The sequence below is a fragment of the Leopardus geoffroyi genome, chromosome A2 (genome assembly GCF_018350155.1).
Source record: "Leopardus geoffroyi isolate Oge1 chromosome A2, O.geoffroyi_Oge1_pat1.0, whole genome shotgun sequence".
Classification (NCBI taxonomy): Eukaryota; Metazoa; Chordata; class Mammalia; order Carnivora; family Felidae; genus Leopardus; species Leopardus geoffroyi.
Genome location: NC_059331.1, coordinates 78,717,527 through 78,732,162, shown reverse-complemented (window position 1 = coordinate 78,732,162; position 14,636 = coordinate 78,717,527). Strand labels below are relative to the sequence as shown.

Below are 14,636 nucleotides of genomic sequence, written 5' to 3'. Positions count from 1 at the left end.
TTCTCTCATTAGATTAATCCCATTGGGAACAAGGACTATGTCTTAGGCTTTAATAATAGCTAACATTATAAAGTACTTATTATGGACCAAGCACTTTACCTGTATTTATCCACTTAATACTGACAACAATACCACAAGGTAGCTACCTTTATTCTCCCCATTTTACAGATGAGAAACCTACACCCCAGATACTAAACTACCTGCACAGGGCTACAGGATAACACAGGCAATTTAGCCCCAGACCCTGCGTTCTTAGACCCTCTCTGCCATGCTTCCTTTATCTCTTTCCCCTAGTTGGCCCCCATTCTCAGTATCCATCCATCCATCCATCCATCCATCCATCCATTCAGTGGGTGGCACACACACAGGCACTTAGGGACTCTCTTCAGGGAGTTGGTTTCAGGGAACAACACCTCTTTGGGAAGCTGAATGGCTGTGACCAACTTCAAATAGAATCCCCTTTGCAGGGTACACCTGGTTTGAGGGTGGGCCAGTGCTACCCTCTGGGATTCCCCTGGCCAGACTCCTGCTCCTGCACTGGCCTCAGCCCAAGAACTTACTTTCTGGGAAGCCGTGGTTGTGCTTACTCTGCATACTTCCTCTAGAGAGGCACTCAGGGTATTTTCAACTGCCTGCATCCTGGTGCCAAGACTGGACCTTGAAAATGCAATGTCACCTTGCTAAGTGTCAGCTAGTTCCTGCTGTTAGGAGACAATGCCCCACCAGGAGCTGTACAAACAGGTTCTTTGCAGAAGGGGAGAGCCACAGGTTCATCCTGAGGCTGGCACAGTGCCTGGGTGTGGGTCACCAGGTGTGGGTACACTTAGTCCTCCCTGAGGCTGCTGGAACAAATGCAAACCCAGCGCTCCGGAGGTCAGAGCACACAGCCCATCCCCCACTTCCAGCACCACATACACCTCCACCTTACGTGACTAGGCAGGTGGCTTTTAAACCCCCCTAAAGCTGAATTATTCCCTAAGTATTCCAGGAAGACTTAAATTACCTGGACATAGTGAAAATCAGAATGGTTGTATAGTTTTCAAAGGAAGGTACCTCTCTTTGGTGTCTCTAAAATACCTGGATGTCCTGTCACAGCTCTTTCACTACTGAGTCATTATCTTTCTCAAAATCTAGACCATGAGCTCTTTAAGAGAAGAACTATATTTTATTGATCTTTGTGTTCCCAGCTCCAAGTATAGGGTGTGCAACATAAGGGTCATTTAGGAACTTCTTTTGAAATTAAAAAAAAAAAAAAAAAAAAGGAACTGCTTTCTGAATGATAAAATTTGTAGGATTTCCCCTTGATTTTTATTCGTATTGCCACCATCAAAAGACCTTGTTATAGGGGAAGAACACTTGACCAGAAGGCAGGAGGTTGTGGCTATGTCCCAGCTCTGGGATAAAAAAGCTGTGCTACCGGGGCACCTGGGTGGCTCAGTTGGTCAAGTGTCTGACTTCGGCTCAGGTTATGATCTCACAATTCATGAGTTCAAGCCCCACATCGGGCTCTGTGCTGACAGCTCAGAGCCTGGAGCCTGCTTCAGATTCTGTGTCTCCTTCTCTCTCCACACGTACCCCGCTTGCAATCTGTCTCTCTCCCTCTCTCAAAAATAAACATTAAAAAAATTTTTTTTTAAAAGCTAGGCAGCCTTGGCAGTGTACATTAACTTTTAGATCTCAGCATATTTTTTTTTTTAACGTTTATTTATTTTTGAGACAGAGAGAGACAGAGCATGAACAGGGGAGGATCAGAGAGAGGGAGACACAGAATCTGAAACAGGCTCCACGCTCTGAGCTGTCAGCACAGAGCCTGACGTGGGGCTCGAACTCACGGACTGCGAGATCATGACCTGAGCTGAAGTCGGCCGCTTAACCGACTGAGCCACCCAGGCGCCCCTAGATCTCAGCATCTTTATCTGAATGAACAACAAGGTTGAATTTGAGAAACTATAAGGTCCCTTCTAGTTTACTCCTAGGACTGCATTTGAAATGTTCTGCATAGAGAGAGGGGCTTACAAGAATGAAGTTCCTGCTGTACATTAATTTATAGACTCAGAGTATTAACATGGGCATAGACACCCACTCCTGCTTTGAAGCTATCATCTCCAGGAAATGATGGAAAAAGGGGTGGATTTGATTTGGGGGTGATAGCTTTCCAGAGCCCTTGAGGAGATGGGATTGTAATGGGGGCCCCTGCTTATGGTCATGTCACCTGCTCCCACAATGCCCACATTAAAGACTTTGCCTAGAGCTCCCCATGTGTCTCCTGCCGCTAATCTCTGTAACCCTGCTGTCAGAATATGACGCAGACTCTCTACCTTAGGCCATATGCTTGGGAAAAACATCCTTCTTGCAGAGACTCCTGGGGAAAAGGAAGGACATAACTCTTTGATCTTGATCCCTAACAAAGAATTTGTCTTGGATCTTTGAAATGTTGGGAAAAGAAAAAAAAAAGTACTTTCAAAGCCTTCCTTATTTGGTATATTACAAAATAGGAGGACAAACAGAACTCTGAGATAAATATTCCTTTGTTCTGGGAGACATTACAGTGAATATTTGGTTATTAAAAGGGAAAGCAAGTATTCAGAATGCAGAAACTTAGAACTTGTCTTTCTGAGGGGCTCCGGTGTCATAACATAAGAAGCTGTTTTCATCATGGGTGGAATTGCAGCTCTGCGAATTGTTTTCTATAAGGAAATGTTTCATTTCTAAAGAATATTTAGTCCTCAGAGTCTCTGAAAGTTGTTCCTATTCTTGGAAAAGATGTGGTTGTTCTTATTGGAACAAAGGCTGGAATCTAGGTGCCGGTGGGAGCATTGGAAACTTACCCTCACTCAGGAGAATGGAGGGATCACCTGGAGGGCCAGACTAGGCAGCTCAAGGACCATCTGGCTCATGTGTTTAAAGTCCTACACTTTGCAATACTCTAGACTAATTAACCCGGACTTTGGAAAAGGACAGATGTTTAATTTATTACCTTCCAGTTCATTGTCTGGCAAGCTGGATGGGGGCAGAAAATGGGAAAGGACTTGGGGAACACTGAAGCAGGGGTTACCAGGCAAGGGCTCCATGGAAAGAAGGACCAGGGGACTCATTTTCTCTCTCTCTCTCTCTCTCTCTCTCTCTCTCTCTGATGGAAGGAAATGCACAGAGTCTAGGAGTGGCAAAGTAGGCTGGGATGGGTGGTGGCCAGCAGAGCTTATAGGGGAAAAGATTTCACTGGTGAACTATATGATTCATCATTTCTAGTACCAGTTTTGACTCTCTCAGAGTTGTAATTCCTGCCTATTTTTTTCCAAATGTGTATTAATGTCTTGTTACTCATTAAAGCTTGGGGTTAGCTGTGATATTGGGAATTAAAGGGCTGAATGATCACAACATATTTCACCTGACAGGTGTGAGTGAAAGTGACAGGCAGCAAAGTGAATGGGGTCTGTGGAGGAACAGAAGCTAGAGACAGGAAGGGATTGAATGTTGGAGGCACAACTAAGGTTTCAGATTAGTGAGGCAGCTGCCCTGAGATATCTTGCTCCCTAAATATACTGGAGGAAAAGGGTCTTCAAAGAGGGAGACCAGGACCTACTATTTATGCTGGTGGGGACAATGAGTCAGAAAACAAGAGAGTTCTATTTAGTAAAGGTTCTCCTTGGCCCAGGATAACAAAGGCAAAGGCTTGCAGGGCCCCATCCTTGGGGGAAAGAGGAGGATTCCAAGGGCAGTGATCAGCACACAGAGCTCAACATGGGACAGCAATAATGATAAGACTGAGTGTGTGGGGACAAGTTTTTGTATTGGAGGCAACAAAATGTAGCAGTGAGAGATCAGAGACAGGCGTCTTGTCCTAACTTTGCCACAAATGAGGTGCAGTCATTGATATTTCTCTAGATTCCAATTCCCCACGTCAAAGGATGCTTCTGGTGTCCCCCTCTGTGTTCCCTCCCTAAGCAAATCTGCCACCATCTGGCAGCAGTTGGATCTCTCTCCTCTCTAGTCTTACTTTCTTTTTAGAGGTTTCCAAGGTCTCTGTTTGGGGCCACTCTGATCACAGAACCTAGGTTCAAGTAGAAAGTACCTCTGTGGAGCTGTGCTCCTGGGTCTGGTGACCTAAATCCAGAAAAAGATGCTCAAAGGGCTTTGCCAGGATGATACATCTCAACAATTACAGCAGTGGGAAGGGTGGACTTTGCCCCTTCAGATACCTGTTACAATTTTGGAAAAAAAAGTCATTTGTGTCTTAGAACCCCAGTTAAATGCTACAGACTATCTGTAACTATTCAGCTGTGATTTCTGGGCTCTGTTCTCTTTGTGTCTTCAGTGACAGCATTATCCTGGCACATGTAGGCACTTAACATGTGTACCGGATACATGAGTTAATGGAATCTACAAATAGTTATGAGAATATACTTTCTAAGCCAACCATCAGGCCATATTTTATGCAAAGAGTTTTATGCTGCTTCCAGATGTGTGAAGGAGTTTGAGAGATTTCATTAGATGATGAAATTGGAATTTGGAGACCATTTTGGAGATTTCTGGGGACTGACAAATCAGTAGCATCCTTAAAAAAAATAGGTATGTAATTACCACATAGTATTTCAATGTTCTCTTTGCCTGTAAACAGCTTACTGCTATCCTTAAAGCAGGGTCCCAGGTAAAAGCCTGAAACAAGTGGGGATTATCCTCACTCAGCCCTTTCAATTCTCCTTCTGAATTCCCCTTCCCCAGAAGCTGGTGACTTTACTCTCTCCCAGGCTATCCAGGACCCCTCTGCTAGTTACTCTACTTTCCTGACACTGGCCCAGGCCCGGGACTTTCCTGACATCCTTCCTTGCGTCTTCCACTCAACTGATCTGAAGGTCTTACTCTGCCTGTGGTTTCCTTTAAGTTTCTGCGGTCTCTTCCTGAGTGAGAAGGAGGAGAGAGAAGTCCTCCTGCCTCCTCAAACCAATATGGAGCTGTACAAATATCCTCTGGAGACCCTGGGATGGTTACTTGCTTCATGCCTTCCAGGAACCAAACCATATGCTCTGACCTAGCATTAATCCTCAGCTTACTTTGTCACTTCATTCTTCTCTCTACATCTTGTGCGATGTATGCATTTTTTTCCAGAAAAGCCCAGAGAATCTGTTGAAGACAAGTATTTGTTTCCTGAACCTAGTAATAGGAGGAGCCTGGAAGAGTATTCAAGGTGTGTGTGTGTGGTGGGGGAAACTGCTCTGGCAAATATTTGGGCCCTGGTGCATAGAGCCTGGAGTCCACTCTGATAAAAAACCATGTTTCCCATCTTTCCATTACACACCTCGATGGATTGGTTGGCATTAGATTGCTACAGTAGGGTTTTTGGGTAAATGTAAGCAGGTCTGGTAGGGCAGAAGCTACAAAAACAGACTACAGCCTCATGATTAAAAGTCTGACTTGGGAAATGATTGCCTGGCTTCAAATCCTGGCCCAGTCATGCAAAAGCCAAGTGCCCTTTGGCGGTTTACTTAACCTCCTTAATCTTGCTTTTCTCAACTGCAAAATACCTACCTCATACAGCTATCGTTACTATAAAAAACAACACTTAAAATAGTTTCTAGGTATGATATATAAGTGCCTGCTATTATCATTCTAAGTAATCCTTGTTCCTGTGCTTTTCCAGAATATTTACATGATTCTAGGACACAAGATCCCCCAATACTTCTAGTCAATGCCCTAACGCTTATAGGGAGAAAGGCAAATTGACTGCTATTCACTGGACATCTAAGAGGTAAGCCTTGTTCTCAGAATCATCTATGCCTCAAAAAGAAGTTCAGTCAGAGAAGCGTCTACTAGCAGCCAAAGTGATGCTGTGTGTGGCCTGAAAGACTGGTACACAGTGGGCTTTGGTATCTGCCCCAACCCAACCTTCTCCATTCCCACTGAGAGTCCTGAATCTGAGTGGTTACCACTGTGCTTGGGTGTGGGGCCTTTTCCAGGTTCAAGGCTACACTTCCTCTTGCCTACAGTGAAAAGCCTACATACCTTTACACTGTAAGTGCTCTGATCTTAAACAGGTGAGCCCAGGCATGCAGCTTCATGGATGTTTCTCCTAATTATAGAGGTTGAGCTGACCAGTTACTGAAATCTCCTAATTGTTTTGACATCATGTGTTCCCCCAAAGCCCCTGAAATTCTTAGAGAATAACACTTCTCTTATAAACTGGACATCAGACAGAGACCAGCCATCAAAAACTTGAGCTGAAATCCTCTCGAGTCTTACACATTTAACGATTGAAAAGCAATTTCCTTCAAATCATGATTAGATCACACCCTTACTGGTTCTATTTCAACATCTTATTTTAGGAGGAGTATTCAATGATCTCAATGAGGAAAAAAGCAACGGGAACAACTTAAAGTGACAGGAAAAATTTCCTATTAAGCTCATTTCTAGTGCAAAAGGTAGTGCTTTAGCAAAAGAATTGTTTAATAATAGTTCTTAAGAGTGTCTTCATTGAAACAAACAAAGCTGCACTCATCCAAATGCTTGAGATCATGTGAAAGGGGAAAAGTAAGTGTTAGAAAAATCAGGCAGCACAGCCTGGGCTCTCCCATGAAGAGCAGCTCAGGGTGACCTCATCCACCAGATCACAGCTCTCTTCACAGGCAGCCCAACCACCATTGTGGCCAACAGGGCAAAGGGGAGGGCATTTAGGTGTGCCAGAGCTGGAGCCAGGGCAAACTGGAAGAGCTTACACTGACTTAGAAATTCTGATTTTCCAAAGAACGCTCAGGAAAGACAAAGGCAAATCTCTTTAACCTGCTCATTCTGCAACCTTGTACCTCCCACAGCTCAGATTAAACAAGAGTTGAATCATATGACTTAAAAAAAAACAACAACAATATTCGTAAATGGACAGGCAACCTTCAGCGGATCAAATGTGGTTTTTGGCTATTCTATCCTCCCACTGATGCTGTGGGGTGATGCCGTAAGATCATGTCATTTACAAGTTGGCCTAGGCTCGCTTTGTCTTACCCTAGGTCTTCGCTGATGAGAAAAATCACTGTTTCCTTTCACAAATTTTTGTTGTTCACATATTATCTGTTAGGCACCAGGCAAGGTGTGAATAAGTCAGATCTGATCTCTGCCTCACAGTGCAGTCTCATGGTGGAGGGAGAGAAGCAGAAAAAACATTGTGATGAGTCCTGGGATAAGTCCATGATCTCTTTGAGACACAGAGTGGTGTGGGCTGTCAGGATGGGCCTTGAATAGAAGAGGAAGGATGAAGGGAAAGAAGTGGAAAACGAACTCCATGTAGAGGAAGTAGCACTTGCTCAGGGGATGGAAATGAGAGAGAACGGTCCTTTGGGGGAGACAGGTGGCAAGTTGAATGTCACACAGTTGGCAGATAACTGCAGAGCTGAGTCTTATCAAGGACTGAGGCTCTGGTTATGTTTAGACTTAACATTTGTAAAAGAAAAGCAGTTTTAACTGACTCAAGCTTACTGTAAGCAACAATGGCAAGGAGATGCAATTAGGAAGCACTGTATAAATACATGAAGTTGCAGGATTTTTAAAATATTGTATAAAACAAAGGAATGAGCACAGAAAAGACATCCCCAACTCTTTATTATATATAATTATGAAGTTAGTTATTAAATTAAAAATTAATGATAAACCTCTATAATTTCATTGAAAATTCCTTTAATTCCTTTATTTTTGAATTGATTAACAACAGATACAACTTATGAGATTTCACTGTCTCCTTCACTAGACTTTTTTTTTTTTCATGATAATTGGTTTTCCAAAATCTTTCCATCCAGATATGTTTATGTTTTAGGTAGATAAAAATAGGCTGGGTAATAAAACTTTGTAAGAATTTCCTTTGTTTATATTGAATGTCAGGTATTCAAGTATTTTTTGAGTGTGTATTGTGCAGCAGGCAGTGTTCTAGGTACTGGGGACACAGCAATAGCCAAAACATATGCAGTAGCTGCTCTCAGGGAGCCTGTATCCCAGTTGGGGGACACGTTATACACCAAACAACCGATAACATGTTGGGTGGGACTGATGTTATGAAGCAAAATAAAGGAAGGTTGGGGTGGGTACAGAGAGAAAGAGAGGTGCTATTTCTAGGAAGGTCAGGAAACCCTCTCTGAAGATAGTTCAGATTCAAGTGGTAGCAGAACGTCGTGAGAGGTGGGGGATACTCTTTAGATTTTGAATGTAGAACCTATAGATTTGAGGAGGATGGGATGAGGGCTGCAACAGAGATGCCTCTTAGATCAGGGCAAGAAGGGGAGGATATGGAGGATTTTGCTAATGACAGACCTACACCAGAAGGCAAAGGTCTGGGGGGTGGGCTTGGGTGTTACATTGGGTCAGACTAGGAATGTACAGGCCATACGATGATGACAGCTGGGATAGCAGTGATGGTCCAGATTCTTGGGCTGCTTCTGGTGACTGAGGTAACCAGGGACATAGGACATGACAGGGTTGCTCCTGGTGGTCTCCAAGGCAGGTTGTAGTGATGAGGCTGAGAAGTGATGGAAGAGGTTGGGGTGAAACTCCCAGAAAGTACAGAGGGCTCAGTGAGACCTCACCTGTGGCACCAAGATGGTGTCACCTTTGGTGAAAGAGTGGTGACTGGAGCAAGTCAACTTCTACTGGTGCTTTTTGGCACCAGGGCTGCTGCCACTAGGATGTTGGGGGCCCCAGGCAAATACATTTTGTTGGGCCCCTACCTATGTAAACAACTTGATTAAAAAGTGTTTCCCGAAATTCATGAGTCCATGGGAGGTACTGGATTACAGTATAGGTATAATTGTAGGTATAGGATTTATTTATGAAATTTAGAATAATTGGCAGGGAAGTGGTACTTCAGTATTTTTAAGATTTCCAAAGAGTTTGTGATGATTCTTCATAGTGTCTCTTCCTATTCATGTCCACAAACCATATCTTCCATCTCCTTGTCAATATGCTCTTCTTGGACCAATTTCATATCTCCCACTGCAAGGATATAGTGGTAACGCAGTAATCACTCATAATACCATGGCCCTTCAGGTACATGAAACAATGCAAATCCTCTTAGCTCCGCAGTTCCTTAATACCACCTATTTAATGCTGGTTATATCATAACTCATGGTGTGGCCACATTTATCACGCCATTCATGAATGCTGGCTTCCAGTGACTCTCACTGTGTTTCACTGATGGTGGCCACAATGTAAGCTTTAACTGTACAGTGCAGAAAAATGAATAATAATTTGCTCTTTGGTCATGCTGAATTTGTTTTTTGGAATTTGGTAATACAACCACAGAAAAACACATCTTGTACAAATTCTCTTGAACTCTGTGGGCCATGATTACTGCATTCCTAGAATATGATCTCTTTCGATGTTCGCTACACTCCGACTTCCACATGGCAATTGGTGAGGGGGGCAGGCCAGTGGCTCATGGGCAGAGCAACTAGAGTAGTTTCCACTGGTCAGTGTGTGGGAACTCTGATCCTTTCTTCCCAGGGGTAATGACTGATCTGGGATATCTCAAGGTCATGATATCAATTAGAGGCAAAAGAGGACTTCAGTTAGAGGGGACTGTTGGCATTGCTGAGCGATGGTTTCAAAAGCCCTTGGGCAAAGAGGTGGGGCCAGTCACAGAGCTGTGCAGTCAGATATGGAGGGTGGAGCCCATGAGGTGTGGGGAGATCCAGGGTGCCAGCAACAGAGACAGCACAGGGTAAAGGATGCCTGCTTCCACCTCTGCTGCCTTCAGATACTGTATAATTGATGCAGCTTCATGGCCTGAACATATATAGGTAAGATTTGAATGGTAGGCTCACCTGGGTAGCTCAAGTCCATGGATCAGCGGTGGGTAGTTGGTACACTGAAGCCCTGAACTTGTCCTCTGACTTGAATGAAAATAACCCCAAATCAGTGCGTCAGTACCAGTGTGGTGGTCTAATCTCAAAAGAAGTTCTTTCTATTCGACAGGATTGATCAGATCACTGGACTGCTTACTTGGGACAGACTCAGGTAATGGGACTCCACAGATAACCCTACATGCCCAAATCCTGGAGCTACTCCAGGCACCTCATCATCCCCAAACAGGAGGCATTTTAGAGGACTGGAGAGCACTTGGAGAGAAACGAAAACCAGACCCATACCACATGGTTCACAGGTGGGGTCAGGTACCCCCACCTGGTTAACAGCCATGGGTGGGAGACTTGTCCTCCTGAGTTCTTGCCCATCTCCTCCTTCCCCTTCCTCCTCCGCGCTTACCCAGGTCTAGTGGAGGTACTGTCTGGCACCACAACTCGGAACCTAGCAAAACAAAGTGTAATTTTGCTTCAGACTTGCCTCAAACTTCTTAGCAAATCAGATCTTTGAGTGGCTGGGTTATAAATAATCTGTATCTTTCTGTACTCCTATCAGCAAAGGTATTTGCACTATGTACATGCCTAAACAAAGTGCTTTTCAACTCCAAGTGATTTACTTCTCAGTTTCCTTTTCATTAAAGCCGATTCCCTTTTCAAAGGGAGACTTGTATTTCTAAGATTATATTTTCCTTTCTGAAAGTGAGGTCTCACTGACACTATTCTTGTCCATGCGCTAGGATACAGTTCTCCTGGTACGAAGGCCAAGGTCACCCAGGACACACAGACATACGTGTGTGTTCTTGTAAGCACTGGAAGCCATGCGCAACATGGTGGGAGTGAACTCAAGCCCCGCCTTGGCCTCTGCCACACCCAATTCTGAAACACCAGGGAGCTCTCCCTGGCCATCCTCTCTGCCTGTGAGCACTTTTGCTGGGAGCCCTGACTGAATTTCAAAGTTTTGGTCTATTTCATAGCCTTGTATTTTACTCCCCTTCCTTCTTCACTTACTCCAATTGTTCTTACTACTTGGGCAGCGTCCAAGTCTATACTTTTAGAGAAATGTGCAAAGTTTGGTGAAAGTTAACTTACTGAATTATAAGGATTTCCTTATAAACTAATCTTAATGTTTTATCTTTCATTTAAGATATCAGCAGTGACTATTCCTCAAAGGGATTTAGGCAATCCTTGACTTTGACATAACTTTTACGTGGTCTCCCCACTATCACACGTTGCATCTCCAGAACTCTGCTGAACATTTATATTCCAGCTGGCAAACAAATGTTAAGCCAATTTCTGGTGGTTCTGTCTGCCCCCTAACATTCTGTATTTGGCAATCATTATTTGTGGGTGTTTATCCAATTCTTTGAATATCAATAATATTTTGCTTTTGCTTTCTTATAAAAACGAATGAAAGACGGCAAAATGAAAGTGCCAATACCAGTGATAATGCAGTAAGGTAGGCTGAAGGTGGGTAATCTTGACGTTTGGTTGACGTTCCATGGACCTTAAATGGTTGACCGTGAGTTTAGTTGTGGACAAAAAACCATCTAGAGACTACAGATGGTGTGTTAATGGAGAAAGTATGATTGAGAATGAGCAGTGGCCCAAATGCAGGGAGAAGTGCACAAGGCTGCTGTCATCTTTTTGGAGAAGATGATGGCAGGCATTCCACTTTCTCTTGAAAACTATTTTGGTAGAATTCCTACCAGCTAGACCTTACTCAAGCTTTGAATAAATTTTCTCTCTAGGCTGAGATAACTGGCAGCTGAGGTAAGAATCAATTTCAAGATCTCTAATTTATTATTTATATATAATGTTTATTGTTTTTAATGTATTAATCTACACATTGCATAGCCGTGACAGAAACAAAATGTCTTTATTATTATTTTTTTTATTTATTATATGAAATTTATTGTCAAATTGGTTTCCATAGAACACCCAGTGCTCATCCCAAAAGGTGCCCTCCTCAATACTCATCACCCACCCTCTCCTCCCTCCCACCCCCCATCAACCCTCAGTTTGTTCTCGTTTTTAAGAGTCTCTTATGCTTTGGCTCTCTCCCACTCTAACCTCTTTTTTTTTTTTTTTTTTTTTTTTTTTTTCTTTTTTCCTCCCCCTCCACCATGGGTTCCTGTTAAATTTCTCAGGATCCACATAAGAGTGAAACCATATGGTATCTGTCTTTCTCTGTATGGCTTATTTCACTTAGCATCACACTCTCCAGTTCCATCCACGTTGATACAAAAGGCCATATTTCATTTTTTCTCATTGCCACGTAGTATTCCATTGTGTATATAAACCACAATTTCTTTATCCATTCATCAGTGGATGGACATTTAGGCTCTTTCCATAATTTGGCTATTGTTGAGAGTGCTGCTATGAACATTGGGGTACAAGTGCCCCTATGCATCAGTACTCCTGTATCCCTTGGATAAATTCCTAGCAGTGCTATTGCTGGGTCATAGGGTAGGTCTATTTTTAATTTTCTGAGGAACCTCCACACTGCTTTCCAGAGCGGCTACATCAGTTTGCATTCCCACCAACAGTGCAAGAGGGTTCCCGTTTCTCCACATCCTCTCCAGCATCTATAGTCTCCTGATTTGTTCATTTTGGCCACTCTGACTGGCGTGAGGTGATACCTGAGTGTGGTTTTGATTTGTATTTCCCTGATAAGGAGCGACGCTGAACATCTTTTCATGTGCCTGTTGGCCATCCGGATGTCTTCTTTAGAGAAGTGTCTATTCATGTTTTCTGCCCATTTCTTCACTGGGTTATTTGTTTTTCGGGTGTGGAGTTTGGTGAGCTCTTTATAGATTTTGGATACTAGCCCTTTGTCCGATATGTCATTTGCAAATATCTTTTCCCATTCCGTTGGTTGCCTTTTAGTTTTGTTGGTTGTTTCCTTTGCTGTGCAGAAGCTTTTTATCTTCATAAGGTCCCAGTAATTCACTTTTGCTTTTAATTCCCTTGCCTTTGGGGATGTGTCAAGTAAGAGATTGCTACGGCTGAGGTCAGAGAGGTCTTTTCCTGCTTTCTCCTCTAAGGTTTTGATGGTTTCCTGTCTCACATTCAGGTCCTTTATCCATTTTGAGTTTATTTTTGTGAATGGTGTGAGAAAGTGGTCTAGTTTCAACCTTCTGCATGTTGCTATCCAGTTCTCCCAGCACCATTTGTTAAAGAGGCTGTCTTTTTTCTATTGGATGTTCTTTCCTGCTTTGTCAAAGATGAGTTGGCCATACGTTTGTGGGTCTAGTTCTGGGGTTTATATTCTATTCCATTGGTCTATGTGTCTGTTTTTGTGCCAATACCATGCTGTCTTGATGATGACAGCTTTGTAGTAGAGGCTAAAGTCTGGGATTGTGATGCCTCCTGCTTTGGTCTTCTTCTTCAAAATTACTTTGGCTATTCGGGGCTTTTTGAGGTTCCATATGAATTTTAGGATTGCTTGTTCTAGTTTCAAGAAGAATACTGGTGCAATTTTGATTGGGATTGCATTGAATGTGTAGATAGCTTTGGGTAGTATTGACATTTTGACAATATTTATTCTTCCAATCCATGAGCACGGAATGTTTTTCCATTTCTTTATATCTTCTTCAATTACCTTCATAAGCTTTCTATAGTTTTCAGCAGACAGATCTTTTACATCTTTGGTTAGATTTATTCCTAGGTATTTTATGCTTCTTGGTGCAGTTGTGAATGGGATCAGTTTCTTTATTTGTGTTTCTGTTGTTTCATTATTAGTGTATAAGAATGCAACTGATTTCTGTACATTGATTTTGTATCCTGCAACTTTGCTGAATTCATGTATCAGTTCTAGCAGACTTCTGGTGGAGTCTATCAGATTTTCCATGTATAATATCATGTCATCTGCAAAATGTGAAAGCTTAACTTCATCTTTGCCAATTTTGATGCCTTTGATTTCCTTTTGTTGTCTGATTGCTGATGCTAGAACTTCTAACACTATGTTAAACAACAGCGGTGAGTGGACATCCCTGTCGTGTTCCCGATCTCAGGGAAAAAGCTCTCAGTTTTTCCCCATGGAGGATGATGTTAGCTGCGGGCTTTTCATAAATGGCTTTTATGATCTTTAAGTATGTTGCTTCTATCCCGACTTTCTCAAGTGTTTTTATTAAGAAAGTTTGCTGAATTTTGTCAAAGGCCTTTTCTACATCGATTGACAGGATCATATGGTTCTTATCTTTTCTTTCATTAATGTGATGTATCACGTTGATTGATTTGTGAATGTTGAACCAGCCCTGCATCCCAGGAATGAATCCCACTTGATCATGGTGAATAATTCTTTTTATATGCCGTTGAATTCGATTTGCTAGTATCTTATTGAGAATTTTTGCATCCATATTCATCAGGGATATTGGCCGGTAGTTCTCTTTTTTTACTGGGTCTCTGTCTGGTTTAGGAATCAAAGTAATACTGGCTTCATAGAATGAGTCTGGAAGTGTTCCTTCCCTTTCTATTTCTTGGAATAGCTTGAGAAGGATAGGTATTATCTCTGCTTTAAACGTCTGGTAGAACTCCCCTGGGAAGCCATCTGGTCCTGGACTCTTATTTGTTGGGAGATTTTTGATAACCGATTCAATTTCTTTGCTGGTTATGGGTCTGTTCAAGCTTTCTATTTCCTCCTGATTGAGTTTTGGAAGAGTGTGGGTGTTCAGGAATTGGTCCATTTCTTCCAGGTTGTCCAATTTGTTGGCATATAATTTTTCATAGTATTCCCTGATAATTGTTTGTATCTCTGAGGGATTGGTTGTAATAATTCCATTTTCATTCATGATTTTATCTATTTGG

At 42.6% G+C, this 14,636-nt stretch overlaps 1 long non-coding RNA gene across 2 annotated transcripts in view; it reads right to left on the bottom strand.

Annotated features, from left to right (window-relative positions):
* LOC123606317 overlaps positions 1 to 14,636 on the bottom strand; it is a 241,392-nt gene that overhangs the window by 82,746 nt on the left and 144,010 nt on the right. The window contains exon 4 of one of the 2 annotated variants that reach the window (XR_006716227.1): positions 7,643 to 8,964. The exons of the other annotated variant lie outside the window; for it this stretch is intronic. This is a non-coding gene — a long non-coding RNA (uncharacterized LOC123606317). Of the gene's footprint in view, positions 1 to 7,642; positions 8,965 to 14,636 lie in introns of those variants that run through there. 2 annotated transcript variants of the gene reach the window in all.